Raw genomic sequence first — 14,806 nt, 5'->3', positions numbered from 1 at the left:
CATCATAAAACTGAAACCGGTCGTTAACCTCAAAATTAAAGAAGTTGGCACGAGTGCTCATTGCATTTTATTAATGTCTGTTGACATTAGCGGATAATGCTCTGAATTTGTCTAATTTCTTTCACTAGTTTCTAGTTTTAATCTTTACTGAATTTAAGATGAAAAAACAAGCATTCAAAATACCTATTACAAATTGGCTTTGTTTGGTTTCATTCTTTTGTATTTCAGTTTGTCACGTGAAGTTTTTATCGCACACGTATTCATTTCCAAAAACTGGTATAAAAAAACTATACTACGCCTTGGGTATCAAACTATCTCTTTACCACATTTCATCTTAGTTGGTTCAATATTTAAGCATGAAAGAGTAACAAACATCCATCCATCCTCACAAACTTTTGCATTTATAATATTAGTAGTAGGTACATAGCATTCGCATAAAAGTATTCTGTTTCAGTATCCATTACGGTGACATGTAAAACATTTTCCAATCGATTGCAATAAAAAATGACATGTGCATGAAAATAAATGTACCTGCATGAAAATAAATTGAGATATTTTGAAACGCTTTTAGCATTTCCATGTTTTACAGTTTAATTGAATGATATCCTAAACTATTATTGTATCATTGTCAAGTTTGTTTATGTCAGCACTTAAAACCAAATTAACAATTTATTCAACGTGATAATAAAGCACCAACTGAAGTCCCTAAGGGACAAGAATGTGATCCCCAAAATCACTTATTAATTTGTTACATGCATGGCTGTTATAGATACGAGACTCTCAGGAGACACAATGTCATCCAACGTCTCATACAAAACTGCCCTCCATATTGACCGTAAATAGGGTTGCCATGCGATTACAATTTTCTACATTAGGTATAGGTATGTACTACTTTATGAAGAAAGGGAGCTTTTTCCAACAGACGAAAAAATAAGTATTGCACTAAATAATTTAATTTACACGTGTTTTCATGCGATGGCCAAGTCAATATATTTATGTAAAACGTTAAAGATTTCCTGGCCTGGACTTGGTATTACATGGATCTCACAACTTTTTACCGTAGAACAACTGAGTTGCGAGACTTAGTTTTTTTGACAAGTATTGTTTTTGATGGGATTATTTTTACCCCTTCAAGTACCTACCTACCCGCGAATTGAGATACAATAGAAATCAATTGTTACCGCGGTCTCATGCGACCGCTTCGGGTCTGATGGGGTTATGCCCGTTTACACCATCAAATCCTAATTTTAAGTGACACCTATGGTACACAGGAATTTTGTTCTCAAAGGGGTCACTTAAAATTAGGGAATGATGGTGAAAACGGGCATTAGTCTACTACGTTTATGTAATACTATAATGGTAACACTGGCAAAATTTTCAAACTACTTACAGCTACTTTCATACTAGTCTTGTAATCTAGTAAAGGACATTGGGAACTTTACTATGAGAAAATGCCCCACGGCGGACAAAGATGAAATTATTATTTTATTATAAAGCTTTATACTTGTAGGTATATTCACTTAAAGCGCTATGTTGTGATATATGGGAATTCTGAGATATGACGAGTCTAAGTTTAAAATATATTTGTCTAAAATGATTTGATATTTTTACATTGTATGTTGTTTGGCATTGCAGAGTAACCAATAAAGTAAATAAAATAATTTAAATAAATAAAAAATTGGAATAAAATAACATAAATGAATAAAATATCATAAATAAATTAATATTAGACAACATCTCATACATTACTCCAACCCAAAATAAGTAGCTAAGGCATTTGTGTTATGGAAATCGGGAACGACGAACCACAACACACCCAAACCAGAGACAATGTGAAAAGATCGTTTTCTATATTGCCCCGGCCGGGAATCGAACCCGGGACCTCAGGATTGGCCCGGCACACCTTGAAAACCGGTGTGTGCGCCTCTCCGCCACGGAGGTCGTCAAAAATGTTACCTATGTGTGTATTTTTTACTTATGTATATTAATAAACTAATATACTGTATTTGACAATTTCAAAATACTTTTTATAGTAAATAATTAATAATCATCATCATCACCAAGTGTTTATTTATCATATAGTAATAAGGTTCTTTACTGAACCCAATCAAAGAGCAAACTCAATAATGTCCGTAATACAAAGCAATCAGTTGGTTCAGTAATAAGTTAAAAAACACGGGAGCGCACAGATCACAACGACAGATGTCATTTGGCGTATTTTTGTGATGATATCATTAATATTTAGATGCAATAAAAAGTTTAAATGTAAAATAAAATATTAAAACTTCATTTTCTCAATATTATTCCCATATAAGAGAGAAAAAAAATGCACGGAAATTCATTGGATATTAGTATGTATCATCTGTGATAGGTTTCGTTTGTGTCCGCTACTTTTCGAAAAGTGGGGCAAAAAGTTCCCAATGTCATTTTATGATCGTATTTTTTACAAAGAACGCGTTTCTGAGGTAACCCTAACAACATCCCCCGCGACACCAATAGACCCACACTCGACCCAACTTGGTAAATAAAGCAAAAGAAACTCGTAACTTTGCCTTAAACCTATTAGTACTTGGCTTGATTCGAGTCTAGTTCACTTGACTTAGATGGCACTGTCTGATTCAAAAAATCTAGCTTTACTAAAATGGTACGCGTCGAATATAATATTTTATAAGAACTAAACTAAAGAAGCCTATTGAGAAACTTATTAAAGGTACATTATATCATTTTGTAAAGTAAATAATATTGATAAAGGTCAAATTAAACCTATTGTTAACCTATACCAAATGGATACCTTTTATGCTTTGTTTAGGTTTAAAAAGACTTTTATTTCTCATAACAGAACTTATACATTGTAATTGTTAAAATTGTACATCCTATTTTTTTTCTTTAAAATGTCCTGAATATGATATAACTTTAGATTATTAATTACCTAAATATTATCTTCATGATTAATTTTGAATTTACCGTAGAAGTGTTGGTTTCAGGCAATAAATCGCCAAATTCAGCAGCTGAAATTGAATTCCCTTATTAATAAAGAGAGACGTTGCTGGATTGGCTACAAGACTTGATGCACCAGGTGCAAAGGTGGGTGCCTCGTAGCTGTCAGCTTAAAGTTGAACAGTGCAGAACATGCTTAAGGAGTCTCTTAGTTAAGGAATCTTATGTCCATTTTCACCATCAATCCCTAATTTTTAAGTGTCCCCTATGAAAACAAAATTCATAATAATATGTGATAGGGGTCACTTAAAAATTAGGGTTGATGGTGAAAACGGGCATAAAGTGTTTATTGAAACAATTGCCTCCAATCCGTTTGCGCCCTTCAATAGAAACATAATTTTAAGTAAAGTGATTTAACAAGATATTAGTCATCTTTATCTGACATGAGTTGTTTGCTGTGTTTACTTAGGTAATTTTTAATACAAAAAGGTCGAATTACATAAAAGTAGACGGAAATAGATATGTTAGGTATAATAATATTGAGAAAGGTTCAACTGTAGCCTTTATAGAGGACAGTAGTTTGAAATAGGAGGAAAAGGTACACAGAATAGAATTATAATAAAAGAATAAGAAATGTGCGAAAGTTTATTGACCCGGCTGAAAATAACTAACTATGTAATACAAGTTTGTTTTACTGATAAGGGACCCGATTCGAAAGAATGAATTCGGAGTGTAAGGGACAGGTTGGCTTGAGTTCTTCCGCTTAGGGACGACAGGACATTAAGCTTTACACTGGGACATTTAACATAGTTGTTATACGTGCTATTTTTCAACTAAAAGTATAATCTGAGTTCCGGTTGACTGTAGGGGAGACCGAGGAGAGTTGTAACAGAGGATAGTTGCGACATTGTCGATTTTTGCTCGCAACAGCGCGCATTTGGTAGCTCGAGACTTGAACTAAAAAACGTGCACTGTAACGAGCTCGCTAGTAGAGTTACTAAGTTCTAAAAAATAGACAATGTCACTACTCTCCTCTGTTACAAGTTACAACTCACCTCGGTCTCCCCTACGTAACTATATCAATATACATTACAGTTTGGTTCTTTAAACCTGTAGAAAAAAATATGTCGCAAATATACAATTCGTTACATCGGATATTGCCCATGAAACACCCTTAGTTTCGCCATAAAATTAGCATTCAACCAAGATGTGGCGATAAAAATCAAATTGGCCAAATTCCATTTTTGACAACGCGTCCCGACAATACAAACTCTTCAAAAGAATGTCTAGAAAAGTTTGGCTTCTGGAAGTTAAATGGAAAAGTTGGACTCAATTGACAGTCTGGCGGAGACGACATCCCTGGCTGGTGCAGACCACTTTAGTTTATAGATGCCGCTTAATCCAATATTTATTTACTGTTATTAATGACAATTTATTAATAATGACCGAATTAGTGCCAGCATAGTTTGAACTTTATCTACATTCAACTCCACCGCGTCTGTCTGTTTGCGATAAACTCAAAAATCGGTTTTTGTAAAAAGGAGGCGTGTAAATACAGCATTTCTATGACATACCAATATAAAGCGGACGTAACCGCGAGAAAAAACTAGTATGAAATACAATTATTTAGTCAACTATGGAACAGAGTGGCCGAAGTGGGTAAAAGAGGACATAAAATTACTCTAATCGGAGCGCAACCCAAATGAACGCTCGTGAGAAGACTTCAATATTTTCAACCTGACAACCTAGCTTTTGTCGACGAGTAGATAGATAATGCTCCTCAAAGCCATAACACTTAAGATATTAACTCAGGAGAGTTTCCGAGAATAAAGATATTCTAGATACATCATCTGAGATTAGTGACAAAACTAATAAAAACACGCAGTCTGTTGTGTGAAGTAGTCTGCACTTTGCAAAGGAGGTTAATAAAATTGCTTTTTGACATAGATATAGTAGCATTAGCATTTGTAAATATTTGGTGGATGGACTTTGGGGAGTTGGCTTGTAAACCTCTTTTTGGAACGGATATTTGCGGAGCCATATTACATCTTCCGTAAAGGTTAGTTTATGGACATTAAACTTCTTACAACTTACTTTTGTGTCGAGGAAATCTGTATTCTGTAAATCAATTTGTATTCTGTCTACCGGGTTATTTTTCAAGTAAGTTTTGTGTTTTTTTATAGTCGAACACATTTTTAAACTCAAGTTAAACCGATATCTGCTGCATTATTAGTTATTGTTAATTCATATTACGATATTTTTAGGCAAATATAATGTAACAATACCTACACATGTATTAAAAGTTTGTTGAGTTGAACCTATAGTATTCTGACTTGATCCCAAAAGTATCGCTGTCTCCGAGTTTACACTAGTAAATATTTCAGTTGTAAATAAAACTGACCCCAAACTTTAACCTCAAGGATTCACGGTAGGTACTATCCGTGCATCAGAACATTTCCCAGTGTAAACAGGTCGTTGTTTGTGGGACGGATTCTCCAGTAGCAAGTAATAAAAAAGTCTTAGTACCGAAGCCGAGACCACAAAGTAGATAGGAGCAGAAGGGAATCTACATGCAAAGTGCGCTCGGGAAATCAAAATCAAAAATCAAAAAATATTTGTTACCCTTTACAATTTGGAAATGCATACATAGACAACGCTCATGGACACGACACTCATGAAGTCGCGAACCAATCTAAACCATTGCGAGCGCGTAGGTATGTCGCCCGCTTGAGACACGCGCAAAAACAAAATGAAGTAAGTATAGTTCTTGCAACTCACGAAGGTGAGTGAGCTTTACTTGTGTGTGTACATGTACATAGATAATGTCTATCAAAACTTTTGAAAAACGAACAGTAGCGAGCCACCACACATGTAGCTCATTTGCCTTCGTGAATTGCAACAACTATACATAGAGGTGATTGCCTTCTGATACTATCTGTTTTGTGCCGAGACGGTGAAGCGAAAGTTTTAACCGGACTTCCAGAGCAATCAGGACTATGGAAAATTAATCCCCCGATTAAAAATGAAATTCTTAAGCGTCTTTGAGTTGGACCACAATAGGTAACAACGGCTCGGTCTAGTTACAAGATGGGTTTCAGTGTTAGGACGATGAATAGAGATGCTTTAATGACCAGAAAAGTCGATATCAATAAATTCATCAGTTGGAACCAAAAAAAATTCAGAGCTTTTTGCGAGCACATCACAATATTTTCCTTACTTGTTCTTAATTATGCATGTGCTATCAATTGTTTTGGTAACAACATCTTAGTTTTTTTGTACAAAAACTGTACTGACCTACCCACCTTGCTTTTCTAATAACACATACTTCTGAATTACAATCTAGATCTAAGCAAAATAATTTTGTTAAAATATTTTTTTTAAATTGTAATTTGTCATGTGTTTTATAAAATAAAATAAGAGAGAAAACCACTAATACTGGTAGGCTGTTATTGTTCTCAGTTTGGTTAACTGTGCAAGTTACAATCGACCTATGCCCGTTTTCACCATCAATCCCTAATTTTTAAGTGACCCCTTTGACAACAAAATTCATGTTATGTGTTACCATAGGGGTCACTTAAAAATTAGGGATTGATGGTGAAAACAGGCACTAGTCTCTCTATTTTACGGAGAGCACGTTTAGCCACCCCAGTCCGATAGAGCCATGTCAAACTCCGATAAAACTTAGTTGGTAACTAACACAATTATTTAGGAAAAGGAGAAAACGTTATATCCAAAAATAAACACAGCCGTATTCACAAACGATGCTTGCTCATGTGAAGCAGTAACGCTATACGAAGTCGAACGTATAGCATTGAACAGAGATCTGTGATTGATTCACAGATCTCTGTTCAATGCTATACGTCTGTATTTCTAGCTTTCAAACCAACATTGTTATCTCCATTACCTAAACGTCGGCCAGCTATCAAATCATACCTAATCATACCCTGTACCTACCGTGATATATGTATGAGGAAGTCAATGTAATATCTCCGGAATTTAGGAAATTCGGCGCAATTATTTGATCATTACTCGAAGCTGACCGTCTGCGCCCACTAATAGGCGTTTAGTATACGGTGGGTTCTTATTCCTTTAGTAATAGAAGCGGTTTTGAAACAAAATTGTATAGTCTGATGTGCTGTCGTCTACCATAATAAATATTAAACAGTTTAATTGTGTCAATCTACATTAATCTATACTTCTATTATAAATGCGAAAGTAACTCTGTCTGTCTGTCTATCTGTCACCAGTGTGCTTACCATGAGTTTACGTTACGTGTGCTCGCTAGCGACTGCGTAAAAAAATGACATTAATTGTATGACATATTGTGCAGCGCCCCTAGCGGCTACTTTCAAGAAACAAAATCTCCATAGAGATTTTTGACGTTTTCGCTAGCGAGCACACCTAACGTAAACTCATGGTAGGTACACAGTTCACCACTGAAGCGATTTTGATGAAAGTTGTCATAGAGATAGTTTGAGTCCCGGGAAAGGACATAGAATAGTTTTTTTATTCCGGTTTTTGAAACAGGGACGCACTCGATAAGGTTTTTCAGTGACAGATAAAATTCCACGCGGGCGAAGTCGCGGGTGGAAAGCTAGTAGGTATGTACTAAAAGAGGACGATTTGATTGTTTGAATGAATAGGCTCCGAAACTACTGGACCGATTTAAAAAAATCTTTCACTTTAGAATCCCACATTAGAACATACACGCGGTACGAAACTCGCTGGGTCATCTAGTGAAGGAATATAATTTTGACACTCGCTTAAAAACGAAATAAGTACCTACATGTTTTCATTTTTCTTAACAAAAACAGCAAATTTTTATTTCGATCAAGTGAAAATAAAAAAATACTTGGTATTTGTTTATTAATCACGCCATTAAATATTAATTTATTTTTATAATTTTAATGTAATTTAAAGCACAACATTTTGCTCAGCAATTAATTTTCATATTCGATATTTTCTAATTTAAAACCAAGTTACATTCTCGCTCTTTCAAATGAACCCAATCAAACCCTTCAAAGGTGACCCGAAGCGAAATGAAAGTCAACTAAGAAAACTTTTTACCCTAAACACCAAACCGATCCTATCATTAACTTCTTAATGCGGTTCAAATCACCTTCCAACCTCGATTACGGAGGGTAATAAAGCGGGGATTGCGTGTAGATAATAACACATCGTTTCACACGTGGTGCATTTTGGCGAGTAATGGAATCGGGACTGACATGCATTATGCAGATGTAGAGTCGCCACATAATTTGAGAATGAGAGACTGTCCTGATTTGCATTGATCGAAAGTACCTCGTTCGTTTCAGCCGAAAGACGTCCACTGCTGGACAAAGGCCTCCCCCAAGGATTTCCACAAAGACCGGTCCTGCGCCGCTCGCAACCAGGCACCTCCCGCAACCTTCACCAGATCGTCGGTCCACCTAGTGGGAGGCCTGCCCACGCTACGTCTTCCGGCTCGTGGTCGCCACTCAAGAACTTTCCTGCCCCAGCGGCCATCAGCTCTCCGAGCTATGTGCCCCGCTCACTGCCACTTGATTTTAGCGATTCTGCGGGTTATGTAGTCACTCTGGTTCTCCTACGGATCTCCTCATTTCTGATTCGGTCACCCAGGGAAACTCCGAGCATAGCACGCTCCATCGCTCTTTTGGTTACCTATCCCAGGAAAAAAAGGGATTTTTTTATCTACTCGTTGACTTATTTCGTAAAAAGTACCATTGACAAAACTAGGGTCGCCACATGATTAGGGAATGAGAGACTGTCCTGATTGGTCATTAATTGGAAGTACCTTACCCAAAAAATAAAATGGAGTTTTTATCTACACGCTGACTTTTTCGTAAGAAGTAACATTGAGAAAACAACAAAACCGCCACAGTGTACCTAATAGGTAAATAAGGGTAATGTAATGAAGGTCTACGAGTTTTCAATCTCTTAGGGCCATCCCGCTGATAACGCTTTCGACCTGTAGGTCGCAGTTATAATTAATCTTGTGCACATACACGACATCACAGGCTAAGCACTGAGGCATCTTATGTCAATGTAATAGCTGCTATTTTGCAACAAAAATGTGCGGTCTTATGTGCATTATTTCACTGAAAGCTTAAGAAAAAATTGAAGAAACTTGACTTTTATTTTCCCCGAATGATCATTATTTTCAGCACCAATCAGGGGCTTGTTTAATCTTTTAGATGCTCTGTACCATTTACTCTAGTATGTTCTACATTAAAAAGGTCTAGTTATAATCTATACCAAATGTTTAACTCTCTTATAATATAGGAGGGGTGAAAATCCCTTATTAGTTAAGAAACTTTATCGGACATCATACTCGTGTGTATTATTAGATATAATAATTATATTACCTGGAAAAAAATACTATATCTTCGAAAAAGACGAAGTTTGTCTTTGTGTCACGAAATGTAACTTAAGTATTAAGAAGTAAAAACATGAAAATTACTTAACTGCAATAAACTAGCGGTAGTTAAACTTAAATTGTATTAGATCAGAGCTTTGGCGCTTAGTTTTACATTAATTATAATATTTTAGCAAATTATAGCGAGTTTAACTAAAATACACTCGCGAGCAAAAGTATGGAATCACCCTATTTGTTATGAACGATCGTAAGAACTAAATGACTAATAGAAGATTAATAAAAATTGAACCACTTTAAAGGTAATATTATATACTTTGAATTAATACCATAGATACATTCATAGGCATTCAGCTCTTACGATGGCTCGAAACAAAACACAAGGGGATGATTCCATACTTTTGCTCTTTTGTTATAATTCCATTCATAATAGAAACATGATTAAATTTAGGTACAACCTGATTAAAATTTGTTACTAATTGGTTGTTAGTTAGTAAATATAAATTGAGTTGTTAATAGAAAACCTGTGTAGGTATTAAAATTGTTCTTAACGTTAGTGTTATAAAATAATCTTTCTGTAATATTATCTACGACTATTTCTGACGAAATAAGTAGGTAAATAAATAAAATAACATTTATAACCTACACAAGAACAAAAAACATAACCTGCTTTCATTTTTTTTTTCATATTCAAATTCGTTTATTTTGCAAGGAGGCTTATAAACAGCCATTTTAAACATTTCTCATCCCATTATAAAATATGTCTGCTTTTGCAAAAATCTATACAAACCAAAAAATATCCTAAACAAACCAAATACATGGTCACCCGATGCATCAGTCGGACAACGTTTGCAGAAATAGTCACCGGTGCCACAGACTACTGTCTTATTACGAGTAATTGCAGTGTACAGGTGATTTATTGTTCAGGCCAAAATAGACGCCCCTGCGTAGTCACAGAACGTGCACACGCATTGTAGGTTAAATACATGTTAGTGGGGCCTTCCAAGATCTTTCAAACTTGAGTAAAATCTAGGTGACGCTACCCAGAGCTAATCAGCAGATATCTAATCAAAAACAAGCCTTATACAGGGTTTTAGGTAAATGGGTATATGAGCCGACACTAGTCCATGTTAACATGGGCATATAAATGGTATGGTGAAGTCAGAAATTTGATATCATTTAATTTTTTTTAATTTTCAAACAAAATAAATTTTATAATATCCGATTTGTATGAAAATTAAAGTAATTAAAATGAAGATATAAATTTTTTGACTTCAACATACCATTTATATGCCCATGTTAACATGGACTAGTGTCGGCTCATATACCCATTTACCTAACACCCTGTAGAGAGAGCAACAATATTTCAGAGCTATTGTACATTGTCTCTATACTGAAAAGGCTCTTTTTATCTGACGCCACCATGAGGGTCAATAGAAATCTTCAAGGCTGAGTTGCACCACCTAACTTTGACCGTAACTATAACGATAACCGGTGTATTTTGTATGGAGTTTGACAGATTTTTGACGTTTGTTTAAGTCAAAGTAAGATGGTGCAACCCAGCTTACAAGTTTATTTTTGACTATGACACCGATTAACCAACCTAAGCAGAACGTGAAGATCCTTAGCTCATTGCTTGGTGACTAGCCGCGGCCAGAACTACGCATACTTATACAACTTAAAATACATCTTATAAAAGAATAAACGTCGCTTTATAAATATTTGCCCTCAGCGGCACCTGATCCCATAACTATAGCTACAGCTCATCATAGACTGACACGTGACCCATTCATTATTCCCGATGGCATGTTATTCACGCAAAATTAGCAAAAATCCTACATAACTTACATTTATGCCAAAAACTCGTTACAATATACGACGAGAATTTAATCGCGATTGCTGTACAAACAAATGATTTTTATCGGTACGAAACAATTTGATTGCCATCACACAATGTATCGAAAAACATTCATGGAGGTAGTAGCAAACGGTATAATGACTTGAAATAAAATTACACTGTTTGCCACCTAAAATTGGCGGACCAACAAGTTTACGAAGGAGAAATCGTCGGAAAAACCTATCAAAACTTGAGAAAATTCAATAAGGACACTTTGAAACTTTGTTGAAGGAAGTAACGGGAATATTCTTATGGAAAAAAGGAATTCCAATTTGTGTCGCCAGTAAAATAAAAATAACACCAACCCGCTTAAGGCATCGAGTTTGTTTAATAACTTCGAAGGTACTGGAATCGGAGAATAATATTTTTAATTAATTAGGAACTCTCAAATTTTCTTCATGGAGATGTACTAGTATCTTCGTAACTGAGTTTATGGATACTCATCTTTACAAATAAACGGGCATGTTTCTGAGGATTAATGAATTAAAATTTGTATGTTTGTTACTATTCATCACGCAAAAAGTACTGGATTTTGTTTGATGTCAATTTTTTATAATAACTCAGTATAAAAATTATAAATCTTTCTACATTTAACTCAGTTTAAAAGCAACGCCGCTTAAGATCAATATAATATCATAATTGAAAATATATGTATATACAATTATTTTCAATTAAAAAAAATACATCAAATAGAAATTCTATAACAAACCTATAGAACCTCGTAGAAATCAATTAACCTACCGAACGCTATAATAAAGTTTCCGCATTAGTTCGTTCAGCAAAACGTATGAAAACAGTGTTTTCATGTTAGTAAATATTTATGAAACTACATGGAGCTGAAATTAATTTATTATAAACAGGTTGCCTTATTAAAATCATTAACTATAATAAAATACGCACTCGAACATCAGGAACAGACGTTATACTAATTCAGAACGTGCGTTTTAATTCATGAATGATAATAATTTGCCGGTTATGATGATACAGTTAAACAGATTTTTATGTTTGACAAGCCAATATAAATAAGTTTCTTTTTCTATAGGTCATGATAAAGGAGAATTACTTCTTCTACGCGATGATTCTGCAGGGCTCGAAAATTCAAAACGCATTACCTGAAACAAAATAAAATAATATTATTATAGAGCTAACTTCACAGTCACAATAATGTTTGTCTGTTACATACGGCCAGAGTAAATACGGCGCAACTCCCCGATAATCCACGCTAAATTATGTCAGTGTGTGTGTGCGCGCCGCATACGTATTGGCGCGCTCACATACAAACCGCGCTAGGTGTGTTTCTATGAAGATAACCTACTCATTTGTACAGACGATAGCACATCATGGTAAACGCATTGCATCGAAGTTGTATTATACTATTTTGCAATCATAATGTTTTATCATCATTTCAGCCATAGGACGCCCACTGCTGACCATAGGCCTCCCCCAATGATTTCCATGTTGACCGATCGGTAGCGGCCTGCGTAGAGCGTCTTCCCGCTACCTTTATGATGTCGTCGGACCTTGTGAAGGTCCAAGGTTCTGGAACGGAGGCCGCGTACCGGAAAACAACGTGGGACGTCCACGCACAAGGTGGACAATAATGTTTATTAATAAATAATCTATACTAATATTATAAACCTAAAGAGTTTGTTTGTTTGATTTCTTGAACGCGCTAATCTCAGGAACTACCGGTCCGATTTGAAAAATTCTTTCAGTGTTAGATAGCCCATTTATCGAGGAGGATATACCATCACGCTACGAGTAATAGGTGCAGAGCAAAAATGAAAAATTTTGCGAAAACGGGTTTTCACGCGTGCGAAGTCGGGGGCACAGCTAGTACTACATAAAGTACCTAATGATTCTAGATTACTTCTACAGATAGCCAAAAAATTCTCACATTTTAAATACGTAGGAGGAAATATAGATGACAGATTTTATTTACAGAACATAAACTAATCCTGTCCCAAAATTCGCCCCACGCCTATAAAGTTGTTGTTTTTGATTACATTTGAGTTTCACAAACAAACGGCCTGGGTTAGGAAAATTAAATAGCCCACGATGCGTTGCGGCGGGGGTGCGACGCCGGAGCGGTGTCGCTGCGTCGTCTTACATAGAAATATCTGTGGCGGGCACACGATCGGTGCGGTGCCACGTCGGGCGATTCGGCGAAATCTTTGCGGTGCGGCGCCGCAACGCATCGTGTGCTTTGGCTCTTAGGTAAATAGTCCAGCACTTCCAGCTGAGTCAATATTGACTAACAAAATCTATTCAATGCGATACTATAAAAGTTTAAAATGGTATGAATGGGAAGATTTATGATAACAAACAATAAAGTTTTGAGAAGATTCTAACATTGGGAACAAATGACCCTTTGTTAGTGCTGAAAATAAAAACAGTTTGTTGTGTAAGAAATATGTAAAGATCACAAAAGTTGTAACCTACTCATAGCTGATGAGTGTAGAAGATACTTATAATGAAAATACTCATATAATCTCAAACTATGCAACAACAATAGTAGAACTTGTTATTTTGTGAACGAACAAATTTAATAATGTTGTCAAGGACAGAATTTGAAAGTAAATTAGGAGAAAAAAGATGTCACTTTCAAACAAAAGTAGGTACCTACCTACGATTTTTCATTTTGCTTTCTTCTTAATATTACAAAATATTATGTGGAGAATCAAATGTTTAAAATTGGAAAAGGATGGATAATTAATATGAAGTATTATTTTACCAAATACGATTTTACAAATAGGTAACTAAAGTCGACCCCTATTACAACTTTCCCAGGAAAAATAATAATCCAAATTGGAAAAAGACCTACATAATTGAGTGCTATAATAACGACATGATTTATAGTAATAAGAACTAAAGGAAAGGTTAGGGAGGGGGTGATACGATATCGACACATTATAGTAAGGTACAGTAGTATTTTAGATTAAATATAAATTATATTTAGTTTGGTTATTAACTACTAATTTTTACAAAGATCGTCGACTTTCCTTGTCTTCGGTCAATGCCTATAGTTATTAATTATTTTTTCTTATTATTATTTGTACCATAATGAAAGTCACAAAAGACCTAATATTACGATTCCAATATTTTTTTATCTGTACTCTGTAGCACATAATATTAATATTTCATAATAATACAATTTTCACAGATTTTTTACACCATTCAGGGTCGCACCAGAGAGTTATATAGATTTACGAACATATTTACATTGTGGCACTAGTGATGTGCTCTCTCGATATCGATTAACGAAAAACCGGCACCGAACTGACGTTGCCGCCATTAATCAAATCACGGCTGTGGTTTAATGGCAGACTAATTACAGTTTGCGTGAATCACCTACACACGTAGTAATTACTGCATTAACTGGACTGCGGAGACGCCTAATGCGGGCTAAGGCTGATTAAGTATGGATTGACTGAAAGGTTGACATGTCAATTGGTTCCAATAGAAGGGACTAATAATTTCAAAGTATGACAACTGTTACATTTACGCCCGTTGTCACCATCAATCCCTATTTTTTAGTTGACCCCTATAGTAACAAATGACAGGATTTTTGTTGTCATAGGGGTCACTTAAAAATTAGG

Source organism: Ostrinia furnacalis, unplaced genomic scaffold, assembly GCF_004193835.3.
Source record: "Ostrinia furnacalis isolate ACB-3 unplaced genomic scaffold, ASM419383v2 OfSCF5308, whole genome shotgun sequence".
NCBI lineage: Eukaryota > Metazoa > Arthropoda > Insecta > Lepidoptera > Crambidae > Ostrinia > Ostrinia furnacalis.
This window is presented reverse-complemented; position numbering follows the sequence as displayed.